This window comes from Eurosta solidaginis, chromosome 5 (genome assembly GCF_040869045.1).
Source record: "Eurosta solidaginis isolate ZX-2024a chromosome 5, ASM4086904v1, whole genome shotgun sequence".
Classification (NCBI taxonomy): Eukaryota; Metazoa; Arthropoda; class Insecta; order Diptera; family Tephritidae; genus Eurosta; species Eurosta solidaginis.
This window is the reverse complement of record NC_090323.1, coordinates 43355472-43372752: the sequence shown is the minus strand read 5'-3', so window position 1 is coordinate 43372752 and position 17281 is coordinate 43355472. Positions and strand designations below refer to the sequence as shown.

Genomic DNA, 17281 nt, shown 5'->3' with positions numbered 1-17281 from the left:
CTATTAGCAAATGCTCTCCAACAATGAGTTATCTTTTTAAGACAAGTAATTTTCCTAACCAAACGGAATTACCAGATACATATGGGGTATTGCATCCCATTTCGACCAATTTTGAACCCGACCCCTTTAGAATTGGCTGAACGTTTTTCTTCTTTTTCTAGCTTACGAAAGACGTTTTTCAGAATATTTTCAAATTTTTTCATCCACCTCAAAAAAAGTTATGAATTTAAAAAAAACACCGTTTTTGTTTTCAAAATGCTATAACTTTTCCAAAATGACCGTTTGGGATCTTGTTTTTTTTAATTTGTTTTTAAATGTACTTTTCGGAAAAAAATACAAAAACATTTTTAAAGTTTTTTTTTTTATTTTTCATTTTTTCGAGATTTTTCGAATTTCGCCATATTTTCTTTTTTCTCATAAAAAACTTCAATCAATTCTGCAATCATTCCTACTAATCCCGGAGTGGGCCGATTTTTTTTTTTATATTATTTTTTTATTTAATTGAAAAAAAAAATTTCAAAAAAAAAAATTTTTTTATCAATTTTATTTATATAACAAAAAAATTTAAGAAAATGATTTTTAAGTATTCTTTTCTTTATATATTATGGTAATCTACGACAATTCTATAGGGGTCGGGTTCAAAATTGGTCGAAATGGGATGGAATACCCCAATATAACATCGTTCAACCAGAATAATAGGGAGCTAAATTTCAAATTTTAACTTTGAAGCTTGAGTACCGCCGAAGAAGATTTAATGATGAGCTGTACGAGCTTTACGCAGACATCAACATAGTCCAGCGAATTAAAAAGCAGCGGCTACGCTGGCTAAGCGAATGAAAGATGACGATCCGGCTAAGAAAGTGTTTCTATCGGAACCCGCCTATGGAAGCATAGGAAGAGGGCGTCCCCCACTCCGCTGGAAGGACTAGGTGGAAAATGATTTAAACTCCCTTGGTGTGACCAATTCGCGGAGCGAAGAAGCTACTGGTGCGCCTTATTAGACGGCCATAACCGTTTAAGCGGTTAAGCCGAACTGTTTATTCGATTTAGCAATACCTCCACAAAGCAGCGAGAAAAGACTCGGTAAAAAAAAATTGCATTGACGCATATAGGCGAGGAAGTTAATTTATCGCGTTTTCTGTACATTGCGGTTGTTTGAGTTGATTGCTGTTTTGATCTAGTTGTGCGATATATATAAATTTTCCAGCTATTCTGCGCCCATTTTGATTTACTTTCTTTTGTCGGTTTGGTTCATTGTTTTTATTTCTTAGTTATTATTTCTCCTTTCTATATGGTTTTGTTTTTACTTAACTGGCATAAAGTAGATAATAAAAAGTTTATCCGTAAATGCTGAATTCGTTTAGTTTTTATGTTTTCCTTTTTTGTTAAATATTTGCATTGGCTGTTTTGTTAAAAATGTACCTATATTATTTTAACACGTGTTTTTGACACTTCTTACTCTCAATTCTTTTTCGTTTTAAGTCAGTAGCTGTCATTTCACTTGATGCACGCATAATAATTGTCTTTATTTTCAGGCCTTTAAGGTAGATAAAAGTATATATCAAGGTATTAGGGTGCGCCTTATTTCTATGTAAAGAAACTTGAACTACAAAGCACATAGAACCGTCACCCACCCTAAAACCACTTTCGCACAACTTTAGTTTGACGTTCCATATTTCTCGTTTTTTCAGTCAGAGTTGATGGAAAATGCAGTGGACAAAGTATGCCAATTTAACAGTACTATTATTTGTGAAATAAACTTACTGATTGCCTATTGTGGCGAATGTTAGCATCAGTATGATGTTAGTAAATAATCACAACAACAAAAACAGCAAGCATCCACGCTTATGTACACGTACACATTAAAGCAAGCAACCACACTTATGTACAAGGCAAGGAAGCATATTCCACAATAATACACATAACCAGCAGCTTGAAGCAGAGAGAGATTATTCCACATACATATATGTAGCCGGCAGCTCAGCGCACAAGTTGTTTCTCACACATACACACGCATGTGGCTAGAAGAAAAACATAAACTACAGATATGCATGTATATAGCGAAATAACCAAGCACGAGATACAACTGTTTAGGCGGCATGATCGTGAAACGTCTAAACCTTAGGAGAAATGGGCGAACGAGGTAACCGAGAGTATAAAAGCAGCGCAAGCTGGCGAATCAGTAATCAGTTTTGATTTAAACACGCTACTAGTGAAGTATAATTGTGAAGTACTACTCCCAAAGTAGTCTAAATATAAACCATTTTTCAATGCTGAATATTGGATTTATATATTCAACAGTTCAGCGATTCGAACGTTAGCAGAAGGTGCATAGTAATCAGAAACCCCCAAAAATCGTTACAATATTATTATCAAATTTCGTCTACCCTTACCTTCACTAGACTTTTTTCCCATCTATGCTATAGCACAACGCATCAACATGTATGGCATGTCTAATGACTGATAATCGCGAAACAGCTCAAGGTTTTATCTCTTCGACTACGACTTTAGTAGTTTTACTACCGTATGTAACGTTATTTTATAGCAGCTTATTTACTATTACTGGATATTTTTGGTGTTAATTCGAAACAAAAAATTTCGGTCACATTAAAAGCATGTGAAAATGCCAAAATGCGACGAGCTCTATTTTTTGAGCTCGTTTTTTTATAATTCAATGTATTATTTTATAGTGGCTGAATATACTGCGTCTCATAATTATAGCACAAATTTTTCTTCAGAGAAATAACTGGTGAAAAGTTTTTGTGGTGCTCTTAGAAATAAAAATAAAAATATGGAAAAGTACAGCTATTCGTTCTGTTGTTGTTGTTGTTGTAGCAGTGCTTCGCCCCACCTAACAGCCGCGACCGATCACAAATTGTCATCAATATCCTCTAACGGGAGTCCAAGGAAACTTGCCGTTTCAACAGGGGTGGACCATAATGAAAGGGGTGTTAGAGGCGTTGGTTCCACATTACAATTAAAGAGATGGTTGGTGTCATGTGGGGACACATTGCAAGCGGGGCATACATTTTGTATGTCGGGGTTGATTCTGGATAGGTAAGAGTTCAACCTGTTACAGTATCCAGAACGAAGTTGAGCAAGAGTGACACGCGTTTCCTGGGGAGTATGCGTTCCTCTTCCACAAGTTTTGGGTACTTTTCTTTGAGTACTGGATTCACCGGGCAATTCCTCACATAAAGGTCCGACGCCTGTTTGTGGAGTTCACCAAGGACCTGCTTGTGTTTTTTTGCTTCATATGGCTGGGTTCTCAGGTGCCATATTTCCTCAAAATGCTTACGGAGATGACTCCTTAAGCCCCTAGGCGGTGTTGGCTCATCAATCAGATGTCTGTTTGGATGCCCAGGTTTCTGGGTATTCAACAGGAACTGTTTTGCTAGCATCTCGTTTCTCTCCCTGGTGGGGAGTACTCTCGCCTCATTATGTAGATGGTGTTCTGGGGACATAAAAAGGCAGCGAGTGGCGATTCTGAGAGCAGTATTTTGGCGAGCCTGTAGCTTCTTCCAGTGGGTAGTTTTTAGGCTTGGCGACCATATGGGTGACGCGTAGCACGTAAACGGCTGGCCAATTGCTTTGTATGTAGTAATGAGCGTTTCTTTATCTTTTCCCCAGGTACTGCCAGCAAGGGATTTGAGGATTTTATTACGGCTCTAGGTTTTCGGAACAATTGCGGCTGCGTGCTCACCAAAATGTAGATCCTGATCAAACGTCACACCCAAGATATTGGGGTGTAGGACAGTCGGTAGCGTAGTGCCATCGACGTGGATGTTCAAAATGGTCGACATTTGGGACGTCCATGTTGTAAATAAGGTCGCGGAAGATTTAGTCGGTGATAATTCCAGGTTTCGCGAGGTGACAAAACTGGAGAGGTCAGGGAGCTAGCCGTTTATTCTGTTCCAGAGCTCATCGATCTGTGGGCCTGGGCCTGTGGCCATTATTGTGCAGTCATCGGCGTATGAAACGATAGTGACTCCTTCTGCTGGTGAAGGTAGCTTAGATATGTAGAAATGAAACAGAAGTGGGGATAGGACACCACCCTGTGGCACCCCTTGTTTAATTCTTCTTGGTTTTGATGTTTCGTTTCTAAATTGCACCGTCTGCAGTAACTTGCCATGGTTGACCGTATCAAAAGCTTTGATAGGTCTTCGATAGCTATTCGTTCTCACTCATTTGAGTCACCAATTTTTCGAATATTTCTCCCGTATTGAATTGGCCGTTATATAAAAGCAGAACACTTCCTAGATTGTGCTTATAAAATCGTTTCATAACTATAGCACTCAGTTAAGTCGAAAATTACTCTCTCAGGTAAAAGTTTTTAACGAACTCCTTCTTTTTTGTACATATAACTCTAAGCCAACGGTGATAAAAATGCCACGTGGAACAAAATTAACTGAAACCGAAACAAGCAAAATTTTGGTTTTGAAGGAGCAAAATCTAAACGTCAGCAACTAATCGCTGAGCTGTTCGAAATGGACGACATTCGTGAGAACAAACGGAACCAAATCAACAATATGAAGGGTTCTCCAAGAAGACCCATATATTTGCCGCCAAAAATTTAAGATTGCTTCTTTTTTAACAGAGCGACATAAAATACGCGTATTGAGTTCACCAAGAAACATATTGTATCGAATTCTGGGAAATTCCTAATAATTATGCACCTTCTGCCAACGTTCGAATAGCTGAACTGTCGAGTAAATATCTTCAATATTCAGTATTGCAAAATGGTCTTTATTTATAATACGTTGGGAGTAGTACAATTATACTTCAATATAACGTACTTCACAAAAGCGTGTTTGAATCAAACTGATTAGTTATTCCTCATCTTGCGCTGCCTTTATACTCTCTGTTGCTTCGTTCGCATATTTCTCCTAAGTTCTACACTTTTCACGAAGATGGAACAGTTGCATCACATACTTGGTTATTTAGCTATATGCTGCGTATGTTGATGACTACATGGGTGTGTGTGAGACATCTGTTCACTTCGAGCTGCTGCTTCTATTTGTGGAATATTCTTCGTTACCTTGTATATAAGTGTGGCTGCTTGCCGGTTTTGTTGTTGTGATTATTTACTAACAGCATAGTGATGTCAACATTCTCCACAATACGAAAATGGACTGAGCTCAAGTAGAGAAGTTTAATTGCTTTTTGAACCCATATTTATGTCTCGCCTTTTATTTCAGGTTATATTTTCAGATCAGAAAAAATGGAACTTAGATGGCCCGGACGAAAATAGAGGATATTGGATTTGGAGAAGGAGCCCCAAATTTTTTCTAAGATAAATTTTGGAGGTGGGTCATTGATGGTTTGGGGAGCTTTTACTGGCGACGCCGCACTATACTTGCAGTTTGTGAGCTCAAAAATGAAGAATTCACATTACGTTAATGTACTTCAATGCAGTCTTCTTCCCTTTTTACGAGCAAATAGTGAACAAGGGTGGACTTTTCAGCAGGAAAATGGACCCATATATGTAAGTCGCGAGACAAACATTTTTTTTCCTGAAAATTGAGTTAATTTTTTGGATTTTCCAGCCTGCTCGCCCGATCTTAATGCCATGGAGAATATATCGGGATTATTAGCCCTTAGAATCTATGCCATAAAGCACCAATATAGCTCCGCAAACGAAATGAAGTGTGCCATTGTGGATAAAAGGGAGCAACTGAAGGATAGATTACTTTTAAAGTTAGTACATTCTATGTATAATAGAATTTTTAAATGTATTCAGCAAAACGGAAATCTATTAAATTAAAGCTATCAATGGAAAAAACGCGAATTTTAGAGTTCTTTAAATGGGCTATAGTTACGAAACGATTTCCTATGCCCAATAAGGACACGCTTTAGCTTTTGTATGACGTTAACATTAATGGAAGATAGTAATTCGAAAAATCTGTTGCTGAAACTAAAGAATATAAACAGCTGTACTTTCCACATTTTTATTTTGTTTGTATTGCGTATCCCAAATATTTCCCAGCAGTTAGCTCTCTGAGGAAAAATGTGTGCTATGGTTATGAGACGCACTTTAGTTCAACGTATGACTCCTTACCTTTCTTGCCATATATTGCACTCTGCTGTGACACAAGCCCGTGTGCTGCTCGTATCTGCTATTGTTGTTGTGCATGCATAACGCATGGGACGAAGTGATTGTGCGCATGCGCTATCAAAAAATTTGTGTCTTCAACTTTTTTGGGTTTACTATTTTTTTACATTTGGATTTTAATGAAACACATTTCTAAAAGGAAAGTCGCACCTGCGCTATAGCACGATAGTTTTCTTTTTTATTAAATTTTTTTGAGTATATTTTTAAATATGGTATTAGTTGATTTTTTGGTATATTCACACATCCATATGTACCCTGCCGTCAAACGAACTAGTCGTATACTAGAAGAATACTAGTTTGCCAAAAATTCCAACCAGTTAAGAGTTCTGTCTTTTTTCCATATTAGCAACTGGTATTTTTAACATGGCGATGTTCTAGGAAGCATCAATTGCTAGTACCTGCATCAGCATCATCTCTGCTGACAAACAACTAGTAATTTTATACACCAAAATCGTATCACATGCCACACAAGTCAGTATATGCATCAGGCTCATACCAATTAACACAGTAGTTAGCTTCTGCCAGCATTATACTATATGGCACACTAGTTATTCGTCATATCGTAGCGAATGTTAGCATCACTATGATGTTAGCAAATAATCACAACAACAAAAAAACAAGCAGCCACACTTATGTACATGTACAAATTAAAGCAACCAACCACATTTATATACAAGGCAAAGAAGAATATTCCACACATAACCAGCAGCTCGAAGCGAATATATTATATAGTCAGCAGATAAGAGCGAAGAAGAAGGAGAAACAATCGCACATCACGAAATTGTTACTCACACATACACACGATATAGCTAAATAACAAAGTATGAGATACAACTGTTCCAGAAGGCGAGAAGTATGCGTACGAGGCAACAGAGAGTATAAAAGCAGCGCAAGCTGAGGAATAACTGATCAGTTTGATTTTAACACGCTATTATTTATTATTTATTCATATTATAGTCTAGGACAATCAGAACCTCCTTACAGACTATTTACTAATATATCTTAACTAATAAATATAAAATATTCAAATAATTTCATTCAATAGCAGTTTAAACCTAAATTTATTTAATGCAAATTCAATATCTATAGAATACAGCAAATTAAACTCCCTCATTGCCCTAGCAATTGGAGAGTTGGAAGCATAAGTCGTTCTAAATCTATCTAACCAGAAAGAATCGTGACATCGAAGGGTTCGCGATGGCACATTGAACCGTATACGTTCTAAAAGATAGGGCGAGTCAACCGTCCCATTGATGATATCATATAAAAATGTCAATGAAAGCATTGATCTTCTACTCACTAAAGATTTAAGGTTAATTAAAAGACACCTAGAACTGTATGTTGGAACAGGGTCCTGAAAACGCAAAGACCGGAGGGCAAATCGCAAAAATATTTTTTGAATACGCTCAAGTCGGTCTATATGGCAGGCATGGTACGGCCTCCAAATGAAAACAGCATATTCTAGTTTAGACCGCACTAGGGTTGTAAATAAAAGTTTTAAAGTATAAGGATCACTAAAATCCATACTGAAACGGCGAATGAACGCGAGTGTGGAATAAGACTTCGCAATGACATAATTAATCTGACTGTGGAATAGAAACTTCGCATCAAAGACTACACCAAGATCTGATATTTCATCAACAAACCTCAGCGTAGAGTCCCCAATATGATAAGAAACAGGAAGAACATTTCGAGTTTTAGCAAAGGTAATACTAAAACATTTACTTATATTTAAAAGCAGACGATTCCGTTTACACCAGTCCATTACGTTATCAAGATCAGCTTGGAGCATAGTGGACTCAGATTGAGTCGTGATTGATGCAAAAATTTTCAAGTCATCAGCAAACAATAAGAATTCAGCATAACTAAAACAATGACGTATGTCATTAATAAAGATAACAAATAATAAGGGACCCAACACACTCCCTTGGGGTACACCAGAATTGGCAGTAAACGACCGCGAAGAAATACCATCTACCACAACAACACAGCTACGATCTGCCAAGTAAGATCTCACCCAAGATAGCATACTAGAATGGAAGCCGAAGCCAGCAAGTTTAGATATTAGTAATGAATGGTTAACTTTGTCAAAAGCCTTCGAAAAATCGGTATAGATAGTATCAACTTGCGCCCTCCTATTAAATGAAGAAATACAGTATTCAGAAAATACTGCTAGATTAGTTACGGTTGATCTGCCAGGCATGAATCCATGCTGATTAGGTGAAATCAAGGCCTTTACTGCGAAGAATATTTTATCCTTAACTACAATTTCAAACAATTTCGAGACAGTGGAAAGTTTAGAAATAGGACGGTAGTTGGCAACATTACTTTTATTACCACTCTTGAATATCGGGGTAATAGACGTTACCTTCCAAGCGTTTATGAAATCTCCATTCCTGAGAGATTTATTAAAAATTAATAAGATTGGATACGCAACTGCTGCAATATTTTTAAACAAAAAAGAACAGAACCCATCTACCTTCATTTGCACTGACGACTTGATCACCGAGATGCCACAAATGACATCTTCAAGAGTCAGGGACAATTGACCAAAATTAATAGGGGTGTCATTTTTCGTATCTAGTTCCTCGGTGAGAAACGTCCCAGTCTCAAAATTCGCCCCGAAAAAATCAGCAAAGAGGTTGACAGCTTCGCCGAGGGAATACGCAGATTTTCCATTGTAAGAAAAGTATAATTGTGATTGTGAAGTACTACTCCCAAAGTAGTCTATATAAAGCCCATTTCGATATACTGAATATTTGACTTATTTATTCAACAGTTCAGCGATTCGAACGTTAGCAGAAGGTGCAAAATAAACAGAACTTCCGAAAAATTGCGATTTAGGTACAATTTCGTAGGCATGTGCCTTAAATGTAAAAGTACTGTAGAGTGTTACATCTAAGATCTTTGAGTGTATGTACAGTCGATAGTTTAGCGCCATCGACATGTGTGTCCAATATTTTCGTCACCTGATCTTCCCACTTCTTAAATAAAGTGGACGTGAACTTGGTCGGCTATAGTTTCACATCGCGCGAGGTGAAAAAAAGAAAAACTAGGTAGGTAGCTATTCATTTTGGAAACTTATTCATCTATTGAGGGGCAAGAGCCTGTTACCATTATCGTACAGTCGTCGGCATAGAACACGTTGTTCCATCTTTTAAGACAAGGGCGAAGGGTTGAATCTTATATGTCTTGGAACAGTGTGCGGTGGTTAACTGTGTCAAAAACTTTTGATAGGTCAAGTGCTACGAGCAACGTCCTATGATGGAATTTTGCGTGGTTCAGTCCGCAATTTAACGATGTGTTAATGCGTTTAGCGCGGTGATAGTGATATGCATTTTACGAAAGCCATGCTGATTGCTGGCTAGCTGAAGGCTTGCGTTTAAACGAGGGAAGCAAAACGGTTTCCAACATCTTTGCTTCTTGCTAAAGGAATGACACCGATATATAAGACACACCATTGTTAGCTGGCTTTCCTGGCTTTAGTAGTGGAATTATCCTTGTCATTTTCCATCTTTCGAGAGTGGTAAAAGCTAAAACGACAAGTAGAGTTTGGCCTTTTTATTGGCTTCTTTTATTTGCAGCAGTAACTCGTCAACTGAAGTATGCATTGCAAATTTCCGGCAGAAATAGCTCGCGCATTTCATCGAGGCAGAGGGATTCAATGGGTTGATAGGCGCAATGCATAGCTTTATGGCTTCAGAGCTTCCGCAACACAATTGTCAACCTTAACTGCGCGAGCAGTTCTATTCCACATATTTAGCCAGCGCAGGCTCTGGCGACTTCGAGGAACTACGGGGTGGAGGGGCGGTAGGCCTAGCAGGTTTAATGTCGTCATGTTAAACGTTCCCGAGATGGTCGGGCGAGTACCTTTTGACTGCAGGGTAGTTATGTACTAAGTATGACCGTCATAAGTGCAAACTAAATTTGTTAAAATTACAAGGAAATATTTTTTAGGAATTTATTTTATTTTTAATACCCTTTTCACACCTACCAGTACTTGTTTATTCGTACTCAAATTTTGCAGTTGCATTAATAAATTAATTATTGAAAAATTTTATGCTTTGTAATGGAAGCACTACAACAAATGCTTTTCGTTCATACAAATGTTAAGTATGTATGTTTATATTATTGTATACAAATAGTTTTCATTATACCTTTTTTAAATTTTTTGCCCAACAACCAAAACTACTGTTGCATAACGCTGTTAACGGTTTTGTAAATTTTTTTTTTTCATCGTGGGTGGCCGAAAGTAAAACCGAAAATTAATTATTTTGTGTTGTTCGAGTTAAGGAACTGAGATTATCCAAACTGTTATGCACATTTAATGAACTGAATTGGTTTGAATGTTGACTGACCCGTAATCTAATGCTAATTTTTGTAAAAAATAAATAAGGAAGTAAAAATGTTCCCTAGTCATATAAATTAGCTTTACATTACGCCTGTATTATCCGCTTCCCGATAACAAATGCATTTCGGGAGCACTAAGGGATATCTACAAATTAAATGGGGTTACACTGAAATGACAGCCCTGGTCGCGGGGAAAAAAGTTCCAAGTCGCCACTAGATAGAACCGGCTGTCGCTGCAGGCGTACGGACTGAACCAGCAAAACTCCAACAAAGGACAGTGCTCGTGGACCTGTCAAAAGCCTTTGACGCAGTCAACCACGGCACTCTACTTCAAGACATAGAAAGTTCACTCTTTGCCCCGCAAATATTGAACATTTGCCCCGGTGGCGTTACGCTGCCGACTGTCAATCACCCAAAGATCTTAGGTCAACCTTCGATAACACCTTTACACACATCTCTCCGAAATTGCATCTAAAGTATAAAACCGCAACAAAATCGGCAAGCGCTTGTCGGCAGCAATTAACAAAGCAATTGGCCGACCGCTCAGCACGTAGAACTGCCACGGGATGTCTTCTTATGACCCCTGAACATCATATATGTACATAGTGAGGCAATTGAGCTCAATAAAAAGAGCATAATGAAATGTCGAACTGACAGTTTTTGCTGAATGACTATGATGACTTCCAGCACCTACCCACTCAACAATTTGATTCAAAAGCATAATGAGGACCTAAGCCTAAAGGGCCCATTACTGACACTTAGCATTGACTTGGCGTAAACTTGGCAACTTAGCCACGATTATACTCCACCACAAATCACACACAGAAGATTGCGCATTCACCAGTTCAAAATTGCTTCGTTTTGCGCATCTACGTCACAGTTGACTGCTTGAGCGAATGAAAGAAAGAGAGAAAAATACAAGAGCTAAAGAAAAATGACGTAAAAATTGTCCAAAAACCGGCTGATCTTTTGTTTACATGCGCAATGCGTAATCTTCTGTGTGTGATTTGTGATAATCCACTTAGCGCATACAGTCTGGCATCATAATAAGCTGTTTTCCAGATGTCAATTTATTGTGAAATATTTGCTACAAAAAGTTGTGGGTTTTAAACAAAGTTAATTTATGAGTGTAAAAATTGTTTAAAACAATGTCGATTTGTATGACAAAATGTTAAAATGAAATGGAAACAAACAAATGTCATCTCAAAATGTAAACGTCACTTAGAACTTACATAGAAAATCAAAATTCAACAGACTTCTAAGTCAAGTGTTGCTAAGTTTTGAGTAATCAGTAACATGCAATGTTCATTTAATAGAACTGTAAGTGACAGTTCTCAAGTCAAGTCAAGTCTATACTAAGTATGAGTAATGGGCCCTTAAGCCACACAGAGTCGGTAAACACGTTCGCTGTGTCGCGCACTCTGAACTTCATTATCGATAGACATTATCCAATCCGCGCGGAAGAGCATGTGGGCTACCATTCCGTCTTTCTCACAACAAGGTAGAAATGACTTGTTGTGAGGTCTGCGAGATTGTCTTTCTTTCGGATTGGGCACAGCATATTTAAATTCAAATCTTATGGCATGTGATCGCCTGCCCATATTTTGCATGGGAATTGATGCCAGCTCTTTGTCAACTTTTTATCCCCGTGCTCTGCCGGTAGCCCGTTGATTCAAGGCTCTTTCTGCTTTTTTATTCGATATTTTTGAATTCCACATACAGGGGTTGTCGAACGCACTTTCCGTCGTCAAAGATTAGGGTATCTGGATCGTAATCTTCCACCTCACTGATCGCCTTGTCTCTCTCATTGAATATTTACAGTGATTTTAAATCTCACCTTCTACTATGGAGTCTTTGGTGGACAAACACACGAAAGAGAATAAACTTCAAAAAAATATAGACTACCAGTTCTCCTTTAACGGGACCTTTGCTTTTTCAGCTTCCCTAAAAATTAGCGAGCTATTACGTTTTATGTCGACACAGATGTTTATCCGCAAAGTCGAGGAACGGCCTTGTTAAAAAAATTGTTTCTAAAGTGTTTTGACGTTACTTTTTGCGCGACTTAAATCATGGATCTTTTGTCTCGTAAATTAGCATACAGCCTCTACACCACGCTGGCTGACGTAAGAGTATACCGCCATGAAATATTGCTCGTAGATGCTTCCTGTTTCCGTGCCTGCACTTCGACGGGGATCTTAGAGCTATCTTAGAGGTGGAAGGCTTGCACAATTGTGCGAAAATGTCGAACCAGGCGTTACACGTATGTATATACCTTTGGTTCCAAAACAATGAAAAGTGTAGGGTTCGGCATAGTGTGCCGCTCCGTAATTGATCAGATTACGGGATTCTTGAATTCCGATATTGAAATCATTAGTATACACGCTGTACTTCCGCCCTTTGTATCTACCCTTGTATGCATGTGTAATCTTCTTATCTATCAATCCATCAATCCAGTATAAACATCATAGACTTGCCCAAATATATTGTGGCGAATATTAGCAGTTTTATACATTGCTATGCTGCTACTAAATAAATGCACAACAGCAATAAAGCAAGCAGTCACACTTATGTACATGAACAATCAACCACACATGCACATAACTAGCAGCTTGAAACAAAGAGATTCTTTCACATACACATCACTTTATGATCAGCCAAGAGCAGAGGTTGTTACTCACACATACACACGAATATGTTCCAGAAGGCATGTTCCTGAAAAGTCTAGATCTTAGGAGAAATCGGTGAACGAAGCTAACGCAGAGTATAAAAGCAGCGCGGTACAAGCGATAATCAATCAGTTTGATTTTAACAGGCTTTTAGTGAAGCAGGCGAGTAATATATTTGTAAAGTACTATTCCCAAGGTAGTCTAAATAAAGCACATATACTGGAATTTCTTCCCAAAAATTCGTCACAACACATTTGTCACGCATGCTTGCCATAAACTGATCAACGGCTTAATAATTAATTTACTTGATCGACTTATTGAGCTAACTTTTAAAACTTTTAATTATCTTTTTATCCCACATAGCTAAGTATATAAAATTTCCAATTTAAATTGTCTTCCACAAATCATAAAATTTGCGTACATTCGAAAATGGCTTTAGAACTATGAACTAACAAGGCGTGAAATATTTTAATAGGTATATTAAGAGAAAATTAATTTCATGGTTATATTATGAGAATTATGAGACTGTAAGCGTAAATACAACATAGCATATTTAATTATAAATATATATACATTAGAGTGGGTCAAATTTATTGTTGAAAAGGCACATCCTGTTTCTGAATCTATGCGTCATACTGGGACCATAGGTCTGAAATTAATTTCGAGCCTCCCTAATTAAGGCAATAATCTCGCATACCACAGCATCTAAATGCATATAAGAGTGTAAGCAGTCCCTGGAGAGAATCGGGACAGGGAGAAGCATACATCTATATTGGGTCCCAGAGCATATGGGAATAGATGGGAACCCAAAAACGGATGAACTAGCTAAAAAGGGCGCATACCTTGAAGCTTGCTCCGTAGACGTTCCAATTAGACTGGGCGAAATTAAGCGAAGGCGAGAGGTGCACATGATCGACCAAGCAGGAAAGGCGTGGGTTCAAGCGCGGGGCTGTAAAGTGTCGAAGATTATGTGCAGGTCTTACAACCTTAGACTAACAAAGTTGCTTCTATCATTAGAGGACTGTAGACTCATGACGGGTATTCTGACTGGACACTGCCTTCTGGCGTCACATGCCTTTAAATTAGGCTTGGTCAGTGATAGCAGATGTAGGAAGTGCGGGCTGGAGGAGGAAACGATCGAGCACGTTCTGTGCTCTTGCCCTGCGCTTCCCAGGCTAAGACTCCAGCTATTAAGAGTGATACAGCTGTCAGATCTAGAAGCAGCAAGTGGCTAAATCCTAGGAAGCTTCTAGTATTTGCCAAGAGGACGGAGTTATTTTATAACATAGGTCCTGGTTTTTGATAGGGTGTTTCAGTTTGGTCTACGGACTTATTCAGTCTATGTGAGGTCCTCATGGACCGGCCAGTTCAACCTAACCTAACCTCCCTAATTTTGTTAGAAAATGTATATCCCAATCCGAATAGCGGCTCTCACAAATAAAATACATGAAAATAGATGTCAAATTCGGATTCGTATTGGGATCCTGCAAAGGACCATTCGGGGAGTATTATTATCGTTACAACAACAACAACATAACACTCTTAAAAAACTTAGGGGAGCCTTTTTATCGCTAATACATCAACAACATGAACAGGGTAGAAGTTTATTTATTTTGGAATGATTTTTCGTCATCTCTTGTCAATTTCGATACTTTCGCGTTCGTGTTGAGTTGTTATTATACCAAAGCATTCTATTAAAGATAAACACATCATAACATTCACTAAAGAGGGGGTGGAAGGGCGGGATGGCCTAGAAGGTTTCATGTGGTCATACTAAATCGTTCCCGAGATTGTCAGGCTGATGTCTTAATTGTTACCGGAACGTACCGGATCTGCATCCTGTAAATGACCATCAACGTCGATAACACTCCCAAGGTTATCGCTACAACAACAACAACATGCGTATGCAAATCTACTAATATGGACCTAAGGGCCACCCTTTTCCAAGTGTTACAATTTACGAATTTCAATCATATTTGAAAGAAATGGAATTAAGAATCATTTCGAAACTATTTCGGTGTAATTTTAGGGTAATTCCAGCATCTCTATGGAGTTATTTTCGGAATCATTTCAAGTCTACTTCAAAACCAATATGCAACAATTTCAGCATCACTTTGGCATTATTTTTTTTTTTTTTATTTATTTATTTATTTATTTATTTAAAATACACATATAAGACATAGTCTTTTACAGTGCCATATTTGTTATTATTCTTATTACTAGTACAAAGTAAGTTTAAAAGCTAGAAACAAAAATAGAAGTAACATTCAAACCATACAGCATATGTTCCATGGAGGTAAGTAAAAAAGAAAAAGTAAAATACAAAAGAATGTTCAAGAACAAAGGGTGCGATGTACAGCTAATTTGAATTATTTCAAGTATAATTTCGGAAGAACTTTAGAATCGTTTCGAGCTTGTTCAGTGTTTAGAGCTATAGATATTTCTGTCTAGGCAATGGTATGCTCCATGCCTTCGCTCATCGGGAACTCGTTGTTGTTATGCATTATTTTTTATTATACCCGCTGTACTTGTGCACAGGGTATTATAACTATGATTGGATAACGGTTGGTTGTACAGATATAAAGGAATCGAGATAGACATAGACTTTTTTTCAAAAAACTGTTACCGCCAACGTTTTTAGCGGACATTTTTGGGTCGGACAGGGTATACATATGAACATTTTTTAGTAGGTCATGAAAAAACCTTAAAAGTCAAAGTCGAAAAAAAGAAAGAAAAAGAAATTTCGCAGGCTCGAAAATTATTTTTTTGGGTATGCGTAGGGGAACTTTTCTTTATTGAGCTCAAATCCTATAGAAAAATCGATGGCGCGATATCGATTAACTTTCGTCCATATAAATCGATCCACCCTAATTTATACAGCTAAATAACCAATAATGAGATACAACTGTTCCAGCAGGCATGTTCGTTAAAAGAGTAAAAAGTGAACGAGGCTAACTGAGAGTATAAAAGCTGCGCGGTGCAAGCGATAATCAATCAGTTTGATTTAAACACGCTAGTAGTGAAGTATAGTTGTAATTGCGAAGTACTACTCCAAAAGTAGTTTAAATAAAGACCATTGTGCAATGCTGAATATTATTTATTCGACAGTTCAGCGATTTGAACGTTAGCTAAAGGTGCATAATTATCAGGAACTCCAAAAAATTCGTTACAATTCTCATTTACAAATTACGCTTTCTCATTTACAAGTAACTGTCCTCATTTCCATAGTACGTTTATAACTTTTGACTTAAAGGCAAAATAAAACAAAAGCCTTAAATAAACCCTAAAATTAACAATTACTTGTAAATGAAATTATATATCGCTATGTATGAATAAAAGGGTGTGAGTGTCCATATATCAGCTTTTTCAATCTATTTCATTGTATACAGATTAATTCACCGGTGTATGTAATTACGTTCATCAATATGGTGATTTAATAAATAGCCCCACACAGTGTACGAGTACACAGTTGTTGTTGTAATCATCTATATAGGTCAATGTACTATGCGTTTTTTTTTACTAATTCGTTATTAAACAAATGAATTGAATGTTTACATTTCTTTCATCTCGATTTGTATATATGATTTCGCCGAAATTTCGTAGAATTTTTGAATAAAAAAAATTGTGCACGTAGTATAATTTTGTTTAATAGTAAACATGTATACTTATGCATATATATCTCGCTGCTTCTTGACACCGATCTTAGCGTGTCAGGTCTTACAACGCTAGCAGTATTAACCCGACTTTTCTGCTTTAAATCAAATTACCTGATTTCTGAAGGGATCTGTACAATGCACGGAGGCTCCAAATCAAATTTTTTATGTACGACCATCATTGCTCACGGTATGGAGGAATACACTGTGTAAGCGTAAGTGCTCACTACACTGTAGTGTAATATTGGAAGAATGTATGTTGTAGATTTGATATGGGCGAAATAAGAGAGAAAATCAAAAGCAATAGAAATAAAAAGAAAAGAAGAAAGCGGACGGGAAAGGTAGGGAATCGCAACAAAGCAGCGTGTTATTAATTTGTTATTGAAGTGTTAACGGTTTGTTGTCGAAGAGTGATCGGTTTATGATCGACGTGTTAAGTATTTGTTAAGATTTGCTATTGATAACAAATGTTATCTATTTTTCATCGAATATTTATCGTT

General features: G+C 37.5%; 2 long non-coding RNA genes across 2 annotated transcripts in view; one reads left to right on the top strand and one right to left on the bottom strand.

Annotated features, from left to right (window-relative positions):
• Positions 1 to 17281, bottom strand: part of LOC137233688 (uncharacterized) — a 540569-nt gene that overhangs the window by 189516 nt on the left and 333772 nt on the right. The window lies entirely within an intron of this gene.
• LOC137252873 (uncharacterized) lies at positions 1483 to 5298 on the top strand. The gene is made up of 3 exons (XR_010953678.1): positions 1483 to 1544; positions 1692 to 1721; positions 5199 to 5298. It is a non-coding gene; the product is annotated as an uncharacterized lncRNA (long non-coding RNA).